The sequence below is a fragment of the Phallusia mammillata genome, chromosome 7 (genome assembly GCF_965637545.1).
Source record: "Phallusia mammillata chromosome 7, kaPhaMamm4.hap1.1, whole genome shotgun sequence".
NCBI lineage: Eukaryota > Metazoa > Chordata > Ascidiacea > Phlebobranchia > Ascidiidae > Phallusia > Phallusia mammillata.
Window position 1 is genome coordinate 25183878 of NC_137258.1, and position 19240 is coordinate 25203117.

General features: G+C 36.7%; 1 long non-coding RNA gene across 1 annotated transcript; it reads left to right on the forward strand.

Moving 5' to 3' along the window:
• The first annotated feature begins 3219 nt into the window (after positions 1–3219).
• Positions 3220–7334, forward strand: LOC145237597 (uncharacterized). The gene is made up of 8 exons (XR_013862010.1): positions 3220–3337; positions 3650–3844; positions 4370–4493; positions 4806–5000; positions 5526–5649; positions 5967–6161; positions 6680–6803; positions 7121–7334. It is a non-coding gene; the product is annotated as an uncharacterized LOC145237597 (long non-coding RNA).
• The last annotated feature ends 11906 nt before the right edge of the window (positions 7335–19240 follow it).

Sequence of the window (19240 nt, forward strand, 5' to 3'; positions counted from 1 at the left end):
CTGTCGTCGTGTGTGCATACTTTGGTTGCAAACAATTTTATCTGCAAGTCATGTTATTACATTATTAGCGGCACCTAACCGCGCACAAATTAGGGTTCAGTTGTATTACATGCGTGTTAATACAAGTCTCTCATTGACTTATTTCTTTCAAGCCTGCTGTCATTTTGTTATTTCTTTTCAGCTGTAAGAGCGCTGTACGATGTTTCCCACTAGGACATGACAGAATGTGTTTTGTCAAGCATCATCCATTTACTAACGACGCATATCTGAAACCTGTGGGAAGCCGAACTCGATAATATCTACCCGAAAACGAAAAGATTCGAATGAACACCGTACATCAAGCAATACACATGGTGCAGAACAAAAAAATAAAAAAGTAAGTCAAAGATAATGGTGACAATTGGTGTTAACGAAACAAAGCCATCTCGACAAACAGGGGTTTAGAAATATCTTATTTTTTGGGTGTGGGTCGTGTTTAAGTAACGCTTGTACCTCGTTTCCAAGTTATAGTCCAAAGCGATGGTTTAATGGGCAGAGTTGTATATGTAACTGGACTGGGCGATCTTGTTACTACTTTAAACTTAGTTCTTTAAGCAGAAATTTGGGATTGCGAGGGTTTTGTAAGCAAATAATTGTTGTGGGAATTAGAAAGTGTCAAGGGATAGAGGTTTGGGATAAATGACATCTGCTTGAGTAACTTATACACACATAATTGTACGTTTTAAGACATTTCGGAACATACGGAAAAATTATCGAAATTGCGGAAAATTAAATGAGTAATTAAAAAAAGGAAATTTGGTGTTGTGGCATCGGGATAGCTAGTGTTCTGACAACAATGATTGTCTGTTATGTTCAAAACATTGTTTTAGGTAATATTTATTGATAGATGACATTTGTTTAGGTTATGAAGGCTTCAAGCAATCAACGGCAGCGTTAGCAACCTGAGCTTCTTAGGAAAGAGAAACACACTGTTCGACGGTTGAGTGCAAACTAATGGAGCCAGAACACAAAGCACATTAAATCAGGTTAGGTTCAATATGTTGATTGTCATACTAACGAGTGGTACAGCGATATTGTCAGTAATGCTTTGATGCTATTTATTTTGTGTACATCCTTGTAATGATATGACAGTAAACTCTTGTCTAGCATTTTCAAACTGTCGTCGTGTGTGCATACTTTGGTTGCAAACAATTTTATCTGCAAGTCATGTTATTACATTATTAGCGGCACCTAACCGCGCACAAATTAGGGTTCAGTTGTATTACATGCGTGTTAATACAAGTCTCTCATTGACTTATTTCTTTCAAGCCTGCTGTCATTTTGTTATTTCTTTTCAGCTGTAAGAGCGCTGTACGATGTTTCCCACTAGGACATGACAGAATGTGTTTTGTCAAGCATCATCCATTTACTAACGACGCATATCTGAAACCTGTGGGAAGCCGAACTCGATAATATCTACCCGAAAACGAAAAGATTCGAATGAACACCGTACATCAAGCAATACACATGGTGCAGAACAAAAAAATAAAAAAGTAAGTCAAAGATAATGGTGACAATTGGTGTTAACGAAACAAAGCCATCTCGACAAACAGGGGTTTAGAAATATCTTATTTTTTGGGTGTGGGTCGTGTTTAAGTAACGCTTGTACCTCGTTTCCAAGTTATAGTCCAAAGCGATGGTTTAATGGGCAGAGTTGTATATGTAACTGGACTGGGCGATCTTGTTACTACTTTAAACTTAGTTCTTTAAGCAGAAATTTGGGATTGCGAGGGTTTTGTAAGCAAATAATTCTGGTGGGAATTAGAAAGTGTCAAGGGATAGAGGTTTGGGATAAACGACATCTGCTTGAGTAAATTATACACACATAATTGTACGTTTTAAGACATTTCGGAACATACGGAAAAATTATCGAAATTGCGGAAAATTAAATGAGTAATTAAAAAAAGGAAATTTGGTCTTGTGGCATCGGGATAGCTAGTGTTCTGACAACAATGATTGTCTGTTATGTTCAAAACATTGTTTTAGGTAATATTTATTCATAGATGACATTTGTTTAGGTTATGAAGGCTTCAAGTAATCATCGGCAGCGTTAGCAACCTGAGCTTCTTAGGAAAGAGAAACACACTGTTCGACGGTTGAGTGCAAACTAATGGAGCCAGAACACAAAGCACATTAAATCAGGTTAGGTTCAATATGTTGATTGTCATACTAACGAGTGGTACAACGATATTGTCAGTAATGCTTTGATGCTATTTATTTTGTGTACATCCTTGTAATGATATGACAGTAAACTCTTGTCTAGCATTTTCAAACTGTCGTCGTGTGTGCATACTTTGGTTGCAAACAATTTTATCTGCAAGTCATGTTATTACATTATTAGCGGCACCTAACCGCGCACAAATTAGGGTTCAGTTGTATTACATGCGTGTTAATACAAGTCTCTCATTGACTTATTTCTTTCAAGCCTGCTGTCATTTTGTTATTTCTTTTCAGCTGTAAGAGCGCTGTACGATGTTTCCCATTAGGACATGACAGAATGTGTTTTGTCAAGCATCATCCATTTACTAACGACGCATATCTGAAACCTGTGGGAAGCCGAACTCGATAATATCTACCCGAAAACGAAAAGATTCGAATGAACACCGTACATCAAGCAATACACATGGTGCAGAACAAAAAAATAAAAAAGTAAGTCAAAGATAATGGTGACAATTGGTGTTAACGAAACAAAGCCATCTCGACAAACAGGGGTTTAGAAATATCTTATTTTTTGGGTGTGGGTCGTGTTTAAGTAACGCTTGTACCTCGTTTCCAAGTTATAGTCCAAAGCGATGGTTTAATGGGCAGAGTTGTATATGTAACTGGACTGGGCGATCTTGTTACTACTTTAAACTTAGTTCTTTAAGCAGAAATTTGGGATTGCGAGGGTTTTGTAAGCAAATAATTCTGGTGGGAATTAGAAAGTGTCAAGGGATAGAGGTTTGGGATAAACGACATCTGCTTGAGTAAATTATACACACATAATTGTACGTTTTAAGACATTTCGGAACATACGGAAAAATTATCGAAATTGCGGAAAATTAAATGAGTAATTAAAAAAAGGAAATTTGGTCTTGTGGCATCGGGATAGCTAGTGTTCTGACAACAATGATTGTCTGTTATGTTCAAAACATTGTTTTAGGTAATATTTATTCATAGATGACATTTGTTTAGGTTATGAAGGCTTCAAGTAATCATCGGCAGCGTTAGCAACCTGAGCTTCTTAGGAAAGAGAAACACACTGTTCGACGGTTGAGTGCAAACTAATGGAGCCAGAACACAAAGCACATTAAATCAGGTTAGGTTCAATATGTTGATTGTCATACTAACGAGTGGTACAACGATATTGTCAGTAATGCTTTGATGCTATTTATTTTGTGTACATCCTTGTAATGATATGACAGTAAACTCTTGTCTAGCATTTTCAAACTGTCGTCGTGTGTGCATACTTTGGTTGCAAACAATTTTATCTGCAAGTCATGTTATTACATTATTAGCGGCACCTAACCGCGCACAAATTAGGGTTCAGTTGTATTACATGCGTGTTAATACAAGTCTCTCATTGACTTATTTCTTTCAAGCCTGCTGTCATTTTGTTATTTCTTTTCAGCTGTAAGAGCGCTGTACGATGTTTCCCAATAGGACATGACAGAATGTGTTTTGTCAAGCATCATCCATTTACTAACGACGCATATCTGAAACCTGTGGGAAGCCGAACTCGATAATATCTACCCGAAAACGAAAAGATTCGAATGAACACCGTACATCAAGCAATACACATGGTGCAGAACAAAAAAATAAAAAAGTAAGTCAAAGATAATGGTGACAATTGGTGTTAACGAAACAAAGCCATCTCGACAAACAGGGGTTTAGAAATATCTTATTTTTTGGGTGTGGGTCGTGTTTAAGTAACGCTTGTACCTCGTTTCCAAGTTATAGTCCAAAGCGATGGTTTAATGGGCAGAGTTGTATATGTAACTGGACTGGGCGATCTTGTTACTACTTTAAACTTAGTTCTTTAAGCAGAAATTTGAGATTGCGAGGGTTTTGTAAGCAAATAATTCTTGGGGGAAATAGAAAGTGTCAAGGGATAGAGGTTTGGGATAAATGACATCTGCTTGAGTAACTTATACACACATAATTGTACGTTTTAAGACATTTCGGAACATACGGAAAAATTATCGAAATTGCGGAAAATTAAATGAGTAATTAAAAAAAGGAAATTTGGTGTTGTGGCATCGGGATAGCTAGTGTTCTGACAACAATGATTGTCTGTTATGTTCAAAACATTGTTTTAGGGAACATTTGTTTATCAATTTAATTTGTTTAGGTGATGAAGGCTTCAAGTAATCATCGGCAGCGTTAGCAACCTGAACTTCTTAGGAAAGAGAAACACAATGTTCGACGGTTGAGTGCAAACTAATGGAGCCAGAACACAAAGCACATTAAATCAGGTTAGGTTCAATATGTTGATTGTCATACTAACGAGTGGTACAGCGATATTGTCAGTAATGCTTTGATGCTATTTATTTTGTGTACATCCTTGTAATGATATGACAGTAAACTCTTGTATAGCATTTTCAAACTGTCGTCGTGTGTGCATACTTTGGTTGCAAACAATTTTATCTGCAAGTCATGTTATTACATTATTAGCGGCACCTAACCGCGCACAAATTAGGGTTCAGTTGTATTACATGCGTGTTAATACAAGTCTCTCATTGACTTATTTCTTTCAAGCCTGCTGTCATTTTGTTATTTCTTTTCAGCTGTAAGAGCGCTGTACGATGTTTCCCAATAGGACATGACAGAATGTGTTTTGTCAAGCATCATCCATTTACTAACGACGCATATCTGAAACCTGTGGGAAGCCGAACTCGATAATATCTACCCGAAAACGAAAAGATTCGAATGAACACCGTACATCAAGCAATACACATGGTGCAGAACAAAAAAATAAAAAAGTAAGTCAAAGATAATGGTGACAATTGGTGTTAACGAAACAAAGCCATCTCGACAAACAGGGGTTTAGAAATATCTTATTTTTTGGGTGTGGGTCGTGTTTAAGTAACGCTTGTACCTCGTTTCCAAGTTATAGTCCAAAGCGATGGTTTAATGGGCAGAGTTGTATCTGTAACTGGACTGGGCGATCTTGTTACTACTTTAAACTTAGTTCTTTAAGCAGAAATTTGAGATTGCGAGGGTTTTGTAAGCAAATAATTCTTGGGGGAAATAGAAAGTGTCAAGGGATAGAGGTTTGGGATAAATGACATCTGCTTGAGTAACTTATACACACATAATTGTACGTTTTAAGACATTTCGGAACATACGGAAAAATTATCGAAATTGCGGAAAATTAAATGTGTAATTAAAAAAAGGAAATTTGGTGTTGTGGCATCGGGATAGCTAGTGTTCTGACAACAATGATTGTCTGTTATGTTCAAAACATTGTTTTAGGGAACATTTGTTTATCAATTTAATTTGTTTAGGTGATGAAGGCTTCAAGTAATCATCGGCAGCGTTAGCAACCTGAGCTTCTTAGGAAAGAGAAACACACTGTTCGACGGTTGAGTGCAAACTAATGGAGCCAGAACACAAAGCACAATCAATCAGGTTAGGTTCAATATGTTGATTGTCATACTAACGAGTGGTACAGCGATATTGTCAGTAATACTTTGATGCTATTCATTTTGTTTACATTCTTGTAAAGATATGACAGTAAACTCTTGTCTAGCATTTTCAAATTGTCGTCATGTGTGCATACTTTGATTGCAAACCATTTAATCTGCAAGTCATGTTATCATAATACACTATTAGCGGCACCTAACTGCGCACAAATTAGGGTTCAGTTGTATTACATGTGTTTTGACACAAGTCTCTCATCGATTTGTTACTTTCAAGCCTGTTGACATTTTGTTATTTCTTTTCAGCTGTAAGAGCACTGTACGATGTTTCCCACTAGGAAACGACAGAATCTGTTTTGTCGAGCATCATCCATTTACTAACGACGCATATCAGAAACCTGTGGGAAGCCGAACTCGATAATGTCTACCCGAAAACGAAAAGATTCGTATGAACACCGCACTTGAAGGAATACACATGGTGCAGAACAAAAAAATAAAAAAGTAAGTCAAAGATAATGGTGACAATTGGTGTTAATGAAACGAAGCCATCTCGACAAACAAAGAATTTGAAATATCTAAGTTTTATGGGGGGTTCGTGCTTAAGCAGCTTGTTTCCAAGTTATGGGCCAAAGCGATGGTTTAATGGGCAGAGTTATATATATATAACTTAGCTAGGCGATCTTGTTACTACTTTAAGTTTATTTTTTGAAACAGAAGTTTGGGATTGCAGGGGTTTTGCAAGTGAATAATTCTGGGGGGAATTAGAAAAGGGTCACGGGATAGAGGTTTGGGATAAATGACATCTGTCTGAGTAACTTATACACACATAATTGTACGTTTTACGACATTTCGGAACATACGGAAAAATTATCGAAATTGTGGAAAATTAAATGTGTAATTAAAAAAAGGAAATTTGGTGTTGTGGCATCGGGATAGCTAGTGTTCTGACAACAATGATTGTCTGTTATGTTCAAAACATTGTTTTAGGGAACATTTATTTATCAATTTAATTTGTTTAGGTGATGAAGGCTTCAAGTAATCATCGGCAGCGTTAGCAACCTGAGCTTCTTAGGAAAGAGAAACACACTGTTCGACGGTTGATTGCAAACTAATGGAGCCAGAACACAAAGCACAATCAATCAGGTTAGGTTCAATATGTTGATTGTCATACTAACGAGTGGTACAGCGATATTGTCAGTAATACTTTGATGCTATTCATTTTGTTTACATTCTTGTAAAGATATGACAGTAAACTCTTGTCTAGCATTTTCAAATTGTCGTCATGTGTGCATACTTTGATTGCAAACCATTTAATCTGCAAGTCATGTTATCATAATACACTATTAGCGGCACCTAACTGCGCACAAATTAGGGTTCAGTTGTATTACATGTGTTTTGACACAAGTCTCTCATCGATTTGTTACTTTCAAGCCTGTTGACATTTTGTTATTTCTTTTCAGCTGTAAGAGCACTGTACGATGTTTCCCACTAGGAAACGACAGAATCTGTTTTGTCGAGCATCATCCATTTACTAACGACGCATATGAGAAACCTGTGGGAAGCCGAATTCGATAATGTCTACCCGAAAACGAAAAGATTCGTATGAACACCGCACTTGAAGGAATACACATGGTGCAGAACAAAAAAATAAAAAAGTAAGTCAAAGATAATGGTGACAATTGGTGTTAATGAAACGAAGCCATCTCGACAAACAAAGAATTTGAAATATCTAAGTTTTATGGGGGGTTCGTGCTTAAGCAGCTTGTTTCCAAGTTATGGGCCAAAGCGATGGTTTAATGGGCAGAGTTATATATATATAACTTAGCTAGGCGATCTTGTTACTACTTTAAGTTTATTTTTTGAAACAGAAGTTTGGGATTGCAGGGGTTTTGCAAGTGAATAATTCTGGGGGGAATTAGAAAAGGGTCACGGGATAGAGGTTTGGGATAAATGACATCTGTCTGAGTAACTTATACACACATAATTGTACGTTTTACGACATTTCGGAACATACGGAAAAATTATCGAAATTGTGGAAAATTAAATGTGTAATTAAAAAACATGTAAATTTGCTCTAGTGGCATCGGAATAGCTAGTGTTCTGACAACAATGATTGTCTGTTATGTTCAAAACATTGTTTTAGGTAACATTTATTTATCAATTTAATTTGTTTAGGTGATGAAGGCTTCAAGCAATCATCGGCAGCGTTAGCAAGCTGAGCTTCTTAGGAAAGAGAAACACACTATTTGTCGGTTGAATGCAAACTATGGAGCCGAATACAAAGCACATTAAATCAGGTTAGGTTCAAAATGTTGATTGCCATACTGACGAGTGGAACAGCGATATTGTCAGTACTGCATTGATGCTATTTATTTTGTGTACATTCTTGCAATGGTATGACAGTAGACCCCTGTCTAGCATTTTCAAAGTGTCGTCGTGTGTGCATACTTTGGTTGCAAACCATTTAATCTGCAAGTCATGTTACTACATTATTAGCGGCACCTAACTGCGCACAAATTAGGGTTCAGTTGTATTACATGTGTTAATACAAGTCTCTCATTGACTTATTTCTTTCAAGCCTGTTGTCAGTTTTTTATTTCTTTTCAGCTGTAAGAGCGCTGTACGATGTTTCCCACTGGGACATGACAGAATCTGTTTTGTCAAGGATCATCCATTTACTAACGACGCATATCAGAAACCTGTGGGAAGCCGAACTCGATAATGTCTACCCGAAAACGAAAAGATTCGTATGAACACCGCACTTGAAGGAATACACATGGTGCAGAACAAAAAAATAAAAAAGTAAGTCAAAGATAATGGTGGCAATTGGTGTTAATGAAACGAAGCCATCTCGACAAACAAAGAATTTGAAATATCTAAGTTTTATGGGGGGTTCGTGCTTAAGCAGCTTGTTTCCAAGTTATGGGCCAAAGCGATGGTTTAATGGGCAGAGTTATATATATATAACTTAGCTAGGCGATCTTGTTACTACTTTAAGTTTATTTTTTGAAACAGAAGTTTGGGATTGCAGGGGTTTTGCAAGTGAATAATTCTGGGGGGAATTAGAAAAGGGTCACGGGATAGAGGTTTGGGATAAATGACATCTGTCTGAGTAACTTATACACACATAATTGTACGTTTTACGACATTTCGGAACATACGGAAAAATTATCGAAATTGTGGAAAATTAAATGTGTAATTAAAAAACATGTAAATTTAAACTTGTGGCATCGGAATAGCTAGTGTTCTGATAACGATGATTGTCTGGTATGTTCAAAACATTGTTTTAGGGAACATTTATTTATCAATTTAATTTGTTTAGGTGATGAAGGCTTCAAGTAATCATCGGCAGCGTTAGCAACCTGAGCTTCTTAGGAAAGAGAAACACACTGTTCGACGGTTGAGTGCAAACTAATGGAGCCAGAACACAAAGCACAATCAATCAGGTTAGGTTCAATATGTTGATTGTCATACTAACGAGTGGTACAGCGATATTGTCAGTAATACTTTGATGCTATTCATTTTGTTTACATTCTTGTAAAGATATGACAGTAAACTCTTGTATAGCATTTTCAAATTGTCGTCATGTGTGCATGCTTTGATTGCAAACCATTTAATCTGCAAGTCATGTTATCATAATACACTATTAGCGGCACCTAACTGCGCACAAATTAGGGTTCAGTTGTATTACATGTGTTAATACAAGTCTCTCATTGACTTATTTCTCTCAAGCCTGTTGTCAGTTTTTTAATTCTTTTCAGCTGTAAGAGCGCTGTACGATGTTTCCCACTGGGACATGACAGAATCTGTTTTGTCAAGGATCATCCATTTACTAACGACGCATATCAGAAACCTGTGGGAAGCCGAACTCGATAATGTCTACCCGAAAACGAAAAGATTCGTATGAACACCGCACTTGAAGGAATACACATGGTGCAGAACAAAAAAATAAAAAAGTAAGTCAAAGAAAATGGTGGCAATTGGTGTTAATGAAACGAAGCCATCTCGACAAACAAAGAATTTGAAATATCTAAGTTTTATGGGGGGTTCGTGCTTAAGCAGCTTGTTTCCAAGTTATGGGCCAAAGCGATGGTTTAATGGGCAGAGTTATATATATATAACTTAGCTAGGCGATCTTGTTACTACTTTAAGTTTATTTTTTGAAACAGAAGTTTGGGATTGCAGGGGTTTTGCAAGTGAATAATTCTGGGGGGAATTAGAAAAGGGTCACGGGATAGAGGTTTGGGATAAATGACATCTGTCTGAGTAACTTATACACACATAATTGTACGTTTTACAACATTTCGGAACATACGGAAAAATTATCGAAATTGTGGAAAATTAAATGTGTAATTAAAAAACATGTAAATTTGCTCTAGTGGCATCGGAATATCTAGTGTTCTGACAACAATGATTGTCTGTTATGTTCAAAACATTGTTTTAGGTAACATTTATTTATCAATTTAATTTGTTTAGGTGATGAAGGCTTCAAGCAATCATCGGCAGCGTTAGCAAGCTGAGCTTCTTAGGAAAGAGAAACACACTATTTGTCGGTTGAATGCAAACTATGGAGCCGAATACAAAGCACATTAAATTAGGTTAGGTTCAAAATGTTGATTGCCATACTGACGAGTGGAACAGCGATATTGTCAGTACTGCATTGATGCTATTTATTTTGTGTACATTCTTGCAATGGTATGACAGTAGACCCCTGTCTAGCATTTTCAAACTGTCGTCGTGTGTGCATACTTTGGTTGCAAACCATTTAATCTGCAAGTCATGTTATTACATTATTAGCGGCACCTAACTGCGCACAAATTAGGGTTCAGTTGTATTACATGTGTTAATACAAGTCTCTCATTGACTTATTTCTTTCAAGCCTGTTGTCAGTTTTTTATTTCTTTTCAGCTGTAAGAGCGCTGTACGATGTTTCCCACTGGGACATGACAGAATCTGTTTTGTCAAGGATCATCCATTTACTAACGACGCATATCAGAAACCTGTGGGAAGCCGAACTCGATAATGTCTACCCGAAAACGAAAAGATTCGTATGAACACCGCACTTGAAGGAATACACATGGTGCAGAACAAAAAAATAAAAAAGTAAGTCAAAGATAATGGTGGCAATTGGTGTTAATGAAACGAAGCCATCTCGACAAACAAAGAATTTGAAATATCTAAGTTTTATGGGGGGTTCGTGCTTAAGCAGCTTGTTTCCAAGTTATGGGCCAAAGCGATGGTTTAATGGGCAGAGTTATATATATATAACTTAGCTAGGCGATCTTGTTACTACTTTAAGTTTATTTTTTGAAACAGAAGTTTGGGATTGCAGGGGTTTTGCAAGTGAATAATTCTGGGGGGAATTAGAAAAGGGTCACGGGATAGAGGTTTGGGATAAATGACATCTGTCTGAGTAACTTATACACACATAATTGTACGTTTTACGACATTTCGGAACATACGGAAAAATTATCGAAATTGTGGAAAATTAAATGTGTAATTAAAAAACATGCAAATTTAAACTTGTGGCATCGGAATAGCTAGTGTTCTGATAACGATGATTGTCTGGTATGTTCAAAACATTGTTTTAGGGAACATTTATTTATCAATTTAATTTGTTTAGGTGATGAAGGCTTCAAGTAATCATCGGCAGCGTTAGCAACCTGAGCTTCTTAGGAAAGAGAAACACACTGTTCGACGGTTGAGTGCAAACTAATGGAGCCAGAACACAAAGCACAATCAATCAGGTTAGGTTCAATATGTTGATTGTCATACTAACGAGTGGTACAGCGATATTGTCAGTAATACTTTGATGCTATTCATTTTGTTTACATTCTTGTAAAGATATGACAGTAAACTCTTGTCTAGCATTTTCAAATTGTCGTCATGTGTGCATACTTTGATTGCAAACCATTTAATCTGCAAGTCATGTTATCATAATACACTATTAGCGGCACCTAACTGCGCACAAATTAGGGTTCAGTTGTATTACATGTGTTAATACAAGTCTCTCATTGACTTATTTCTCTCAAGCCTGTTGTCAGTTTTTTTATTTCTTTTCAGCTGTAAGAGCACTGTACGATGTTTCCCACTGGGACATGACAGAATCTGTTTTGTCAAGGATCATCCATTTACTAACGACGCATATCAGAAACCTGTGGGAAGCCGAACTCGATAATGTCTACCCGAAAACGAAAAGATTCGTATGAACACCGCACTTGAAGGAATACACATGGTGCAGAACAAAAAAATAAAAAAGTAAGTCAAAGATAATGGTGGCAATTGGTGTTAATGAAACGAAGCCATCTCGACAAACAAAGAATTTGAAATATCTAAGTTTTATGGGGGGTTCGTGCTTAAGCAGCTTGTTTCCAAGTTATGGGCCAAAGCGATGGTTTAATGGGCAGAGTTATATATATATAACTTAGCTAGGCGATCTTGTTACTACTTTAAGTTTATTTTTTGAAACAGAAGTTTGGGATTGCAGGGGTTTTGCAAGTGAATAATTCTGGGGGGAATTAGAAAAGGGTCACGGGATAGAGGTTTGGGATAAATGACATCTGTCTGAGTAACTTATACACACATAATTGTACGTTTTACGACATTTCGGAACATACGGAAAAATTATCGAAATTGTGGAAAATTAAATGTGTAATTAAAAAACATGTAAATTTGCTCTAGTGGCATCGGAATATCTAGTGTTCTGACAACAATGATTGTCTGTTATGTTCAAAACATTGTTTTAGGTAACATTTATTTATCAATTTAATTTGTTTAGGTGATGAAGGCTTCAAGCAATCATCGGCAGCGTTAGCAAGCTGAGCTTCTTAGGAAAGAGAAACACACTATTTGTCGGTTGAATGCAAACTATGGAGCCGAATACAAAGCACATTAAATCAGGTTAGGTTCAAAATGTTGATTGCCATACTGACGAGTGGTACAGCGATATTGTCAGTACTGCATTGATGCTATTTATTTTGTGTACATTCTTGTAAAGATATGACAGTAAACTCTTGTCTAGCATTTTCAAATTGTCGTCATGTGTGCATACTTTGATTGCAAACCATTTAATCTGCAAGTCATGTTATCATAATACACTATTAGCGGCACCTAACTGCGCACAAATTAGGGTTCAGTTGTATTACATGTGTTAATACAAGTCTCTCATTGACTTATTTCTCTCAAGCCTGTTGTCAGTTTTTTAATTCTTTTCAGCTGTAAGAGCGCTGTACGATGTTTCCCACTGGGACATGACAGAATCTGTTTTGTCAAGGATCATCCATTTACTAACGACGCATATCAGAAACCTGTGGGAAGCCGAACTCGATAATGTCTACCCGAAAACGAAAAGATTCGTATGAACACCGCACTTGAAGGAATACACATGGTGCAGAACAAAAAAATAAAAAAGTAAGTCAAAGAAAATGGTGGCAATTGGTGTTAATGAAACGAAGCCATCTCGACAAACAAAGAATTTGAAATATCTAAGTTTTATGGGGGGTTCGTGCTTAAGCAGCTTGTTTCCAAGTTATGGGCCAAAGCGATGGTTTAATGGGCAGAGTTATATATATATAACTTAGCTAGGCGATCTTGTTACTACTTTAAGTTTATTTTTTGAAACAGAAGTTTGGGATTGCAGGGGTTTTGCAAGTGAATAATTCTGGGGGGAATTAGAAAAGGGTCACGGGATAGAGGTTTGGGATAAATGACATCTGTCTGAGTAACTTATACACACATAATTGTACGTTTTACAACATTTCGGAACATACGGAAAAATTATCGAAATTGTGGAAAATTAAATGTGTAATTAAAAAACATGTAAATTTGCTCTAGTGGCATCGGAATATCTAGTGTTCTGACAACAATGATTGTCTGTTATGTTCAAAACATTGTTTTAGGTAACATTTATTTATCAATTTAATTTGTTTAGGTGATGAAGGCTTCAAGCAATCATCGGCAGCGTTAGCAAGCTGAGCTTCTTAGGAAAGAGAAACACACTATTTGTCGGTTGAATGCAAACTATGGAGCCGAATACAAAGCACATTAAATCAGGTTAGGTTCAAAATGTTGATTGCCATACTGACGAGTGGAACAGCGATATTGTCAGTACTGCATTGATGCTATTTATTTTGTGTACATTCTTGCAATGGTATGACAGTAGACCCCTGTCTATCATTTTCAAACTGTCGTCGTGTGTGCATACTTTGGTTGCAAACCATTTAATCTGCAAGTCATGTTATTACATTATTAGCGGCACCTAACTGCGCACAAATTAGGGTTCAGTTGTATTACATGTGTTAATACAAGTCTCTCATTGACTTATTTCTTTCAAGCCTGTTGTCAGTTTTTTTATTTCTTTTCAGCTGTAAGAGCGCTGTACGATGTTTCCCACTGGGACATGACAGAATCTGTTTTGTCAAGGATCATCCATTTACTAACGACGCATATCAGAAACCTGTGGGAAGCCGAACTCGATAATGTCTACCCGAAAACGAAAAGATTCGTATGAACACCGCACTTGAAGGAATACACATGGTGCAGAACAAAAAAATAAAAAAGTAAGTCAAAGATAATGGTGGCAATTGGTGTTAATGAAACGAAGCCATCTCGACAAACAAAGAATTTGAAATATCTAAGTTTTATGGGGGGTTCGTGCTTAAGCAGCTTGTTTCCAAGTTATGGGCCAAAGCGATGGTTTAATGGGCAGAGTTATATATATATAACTTAGCTAGGCGATCTTGTTACTACTTTAAGTTTATTTTTTGAAACAGAAGTTTGGGATTGCAGGGGTTTTGCAAGTGAATAATTCTGGGGGGAATTAGAAAAGGGTCACGGGATGGAGGTTTGGGATAAATGACATCTGTCTGAGTAACTTATACACACATAATTGTACGTTTTACAACATTTCGGAACATACGGAAAAATTATCGAAATTGTGGAAAATTAAATGTGTAATTAAAAAACATGTAAATTTGCTCTAGTGGCATCGGAATATCTAGTGTTCTGACAACAATGATTGTCTGTTATGTTCAAAACATTGTTTTAGGTAACATTTATTTATCAATTTAATTTGTATAGGTGATGAAGGCTTCAAGCAATCATCGGCAGCGTTAGCAAGCTGAGCTTCTTAGGAAAGAGAAACACACTATTTGTCGGTTGAATGCAAACTATGGAGCCGAATACAAAGCACATTAAATCAGGTTAGGTTCAAAATGTTGATTGCCATACTGACGAGTGGAACAGCGATATTGTCAGTACTGCATTGATGCTATTTATTTTGTGTACATTCTTGCAATGGTATGACAGTAGACCCCTGTCTATCATTTTCAAACTGTCGTCGTGTGTGCATACTTTGGTTGCAAACCATTTAATCTGCAAGTCATGTTATTACATTATTAGCGGCACCTAACTGCGCACAAATTAGGGTTCAGTTGTATTACATGTGTTAATACAAGTCTCTCATTGACTTATTTCTTTCAAGCCTGTTGTCAGTTTTTTATTTCTTTTCAGCTGTAAGAGCGCTGTACGATGTTTCCCACTGGGACATGACAGAATCTGTTTTGTCAAGGATCATCCATTTACTAACGACGCATATCAGAAACCTGTGGGAAGCCGAACTCGATAATGTCTACCCGAAAACGAAAAGATTCGTATGAACACCGCACTTGAAGGAATACACATGGTGCAGAACAAAAAAATAAAAAAGTAAGTCAAAGATAATGGTGGCAATTGGTGTTAATGAAACGAAGCCATCTCGACAAACAAAGAATTTGAAATATCTAAGTTTTATGGGGGGTTCGTGCTTAAGCAGCTTGTTTCCAAGTTATGGGCCAAAGCGATGGTTTAATGGGCAGAGTTATATATATATAACTTAGCTAGGCGATCTTGTTACTACTTTAAGTTTATTTTTTGAAACAGAAGTTTGGGATTGCAGGGGTTTTGCAAGTGAATAATTCTGGGGGGAATTAGAAAAGGGTCACGGGATAGAGGTTTGGGATAAATGACATCTGTCTGAGTAACTTATACACACATAATTGTACGTTTTACGACATTTCGGAACATACGGAAAAATTATCGAAATTGTGGAAAATTAAATGTGTAATTAAAAAACATGTAAATTTAAACTTGTGGCATCGGAATAGCTAGTGTTCTGATAACGATGATTGTCTGGTATGTTCAAAACATTGTTTCAGGGAACATTTATTTATCAATTTAATTTGTTTAGGTGATGAAGGCTTCAAGTAATCATCGGCAGCGTTAGCAACCTGAGCTTCTTAGGAAAGAGAAACACACTGTTCGACGGTTGAGTGCAAACTAATGGAGCCAGAACACAAAGCACAATCAATCAGGTTAGGTTCAATATGTTGATTGTCATACTAACGAGTGGTACAGCGATATTGTCAGTACTGCATTGATGCTATTTATTTTGTGTACATTCTTGTAAAGATATGACAGTAAACTCTTGTCTAGCATTTTCAAATTGTCGTCATGTGTGCATACTTTGATTGCAAACCATTTAATCTGCAAGTCATGTTATCATAATACACTATTAGCGGCACCTAACTGCGCACAAATTAGGGTTCAGTTGTATTACATGTGTTAATACAAGTCTCTCATTGACTTATTTCTCTCAAGCCTGTTGTCAGTTTTTTATTTCTTTTCAGCTGTAAGAGCGCTGTACGATGTTTCCCACTGGGACATGACAGAATCTGTTTTGTCAAGGATCATCCATTTACTAACGACGCATATCAGAAACCTGTGGGAAGCCGAACTCGATAATGTCTACCCGAAAACGAAAAGATTCGTATGAACACCGCACTTGAAGGAATACACATGGTGCAGAACAAAAAAATAAAAAAGTAAGTCAAAGAAAATGGTGGCAATTGGTGTTAATGAAACGAAGCCATCTCGACAAACAAAGAATTTGAAATATCTAAGTTTTATGGGGGGTTCGTGCTTAAGCAGCTTGTTTCCAAGTTATGGGCCAAAGCGATGGTTTAATGGGCAGAGTTATATATATATAACTTAGCTAGGCGATCTTGTTACTACTTTAAGTTTATTTTTTGAAACAGAAGTTTGGGATTGCAGGGGTTTTGCAAGTGAATAATTCTGGGGGGAATTAGAAAAGGGTCACGGGATAGAGGTTTGGGATAAATGACATCTGTCTGAGTAACTTATACACACATAATTGTACGTTTTACAACATTTCGGAACATACGGAAAAATTATCGAAATTGTGGAAAATTAAATGTGTAATTAAAAAACATGTAAATTTGCTCTAGTGGCATCGGAATATCTAGTGTTCTGACAACCATGATTGTCTGTTATGTTCAAAACATTGTTTTAGGTAACATTTATTTATCAATTTAATTTGTTTAGGTGATGAAGGCTTCAAGCAATCATCGGCAGCGTTAGCAAGCTGAGCTTCTTAGGAAAGAGAAACACACTATTTGTCGGTTGAATGCAAACTATGGAGCCGAATACAAAGCACATTAAATCAGGTTAGGTTCAAAATGTTGATTGCCATACTGACGAGTGGAACAGCGATATTGTCAGTACTGCATTGATGCTATTTATTTTGTGTACATTCTTGCAATGGTATGACAGTAGACCCCTGTCTATCATTTTCAAACTGTCGTCGTGTGTGCATACTTTGGTTGCAAACCATTTAATCTGCAAGTCATGTTATTACATTATTAGCGGCACCTAACTGCGCACAAATTAGGGTTCAGTTGTATTACATGTGTTAATACAAGTCTCTCATTGACTTATTTCTTTCAAGCCTGTTGTCAGTTTTTTTATTTCTTTTCAGCTGTAAGAGCGCTGTACGATGTTTCCCACTGGGACATGACAGAATCTGTTTTGTCAAGGATCATCCATTTACTAACGACGCATATCAGAAACCTGTGGGAAGCCGAACTCGATAATGTCTACCCGAAAACGAAAAGATTCGTATGAACACCGCACTTGAAGGAATACACATGGTGCAGAACAAAAAAATAAAAAAGTAAGTCAAAGAAAATGGTGGCAATTGGTGTTAATGAAACGAAGCCATCTCGACAAACAAAGAATTTGAAATATCTAAGTTTTATGGGGGGTTCGTGCTTAAGCAGCTTGTTTCCAAGTTATGGGCCAAAGCGATGGTTTAATGGGCAGAGTTATATATATATAACTTAGCTAGGCGATCTTGTTACTACTTTAAGTTTATTTTTTGAAACAGAAGTTTGGGATTGCAGGGGTTTTGCAAGTGAATAATTCTGGGGGGAATTAGAAAAGGGTCACGGGATAGAGGTTTGGGATAAATGACATCTGTCTGAGTAACTTATACACACATAATTGTACGTTTTACAACATTTCGGAACATACGGAAAAATTATCGAAATTGTGGAAAATTAAATGTGTAATTAAAAAACATGTAAATTTGCTCTAGTGGCATCGGAATATCTAGTGTTCTGACAACCATGATTGTCTGTTATGTTCAAAACATTGTTTTAGGTAACATTTATTTATCAATTTAATTTGTTTAGGTGATGAAGGCTTCAAGCAATCATCGGCAGCGTTAGCAAGCTGAGCTTCTTAGGAAAGAGAAACACACTATTTGTCGGTTGAATGCAAACTATGGAGCCGAATACAAAGCACATTAAATCAGGTTAGGTTCAAAATGTTGATTGCCATACTGACGAGTGGAACAGCGATATTGTCAGTACTGCATTGATGCTATTTATTTTGTGTACATTCTTGCAATGGTATGACAGTAGACCCCTGTCTATCATTTTCAAACTGTCGTCGTGTGTGCATACTTTGGTTGCAAACCATTTAATCTGCAAGTCATGTTATTACATTATTAGCGGCACCTAACTGCGCACAAATTAGGGTTCAGTTGTATTACATGTGTTAATACAAGTCTCTCATTGACTTATTTCTTTCAAGCCTGTTGTCAGTTTTTTTATTTCTTTTCAGCTGTAAGAGCGCTGTACGATGTTTCCCACTGGGACATGACAGAATCTGTTTTGTCAAGGATCATCCATTTACTAACGACGCATATCAGAAACCTGTGGGAAGCCGAACTCGATAATGTCTACCCGAAAACGAAAAGATTCGTATGAACACCGCACTTGAAGGAATACACATGGTGCAGAACAAAAAAATAAAAAAGTAAGTCAAAGAAAATGGTGGCAATTGGTGTTAATGAAACGAAGCCATCTCGACAAACAAAGAATTTGAAATATCTAAGTTTTATGGGGGGTTCGTGCTTAAGCAGCTTGTTTCCAAGTTATGGGCCAAAGCGATGGTTTAATGGGCAGAGTTATATATATATAACTTAGCTAGGCGATCTTGTTACTACTTTAAGTTTATTTTTTGAAACAGAAGTTTGGGATTGCAGGGGTTTTGCAAGTGAATAATTCTGGGGGGAATTAGAAAAGGGTCACGGGATAGAGGTTTGGGATAAATGACATCTGCTTGAGTGACTTATACACACACAATTGTACGTTTTACGACATTTCGGAACATACGGAAAAATTATCGAAATTGTGGAAAATTAAATGTGTAATTAAAAAACATGTAAATTTGCTCTAGTG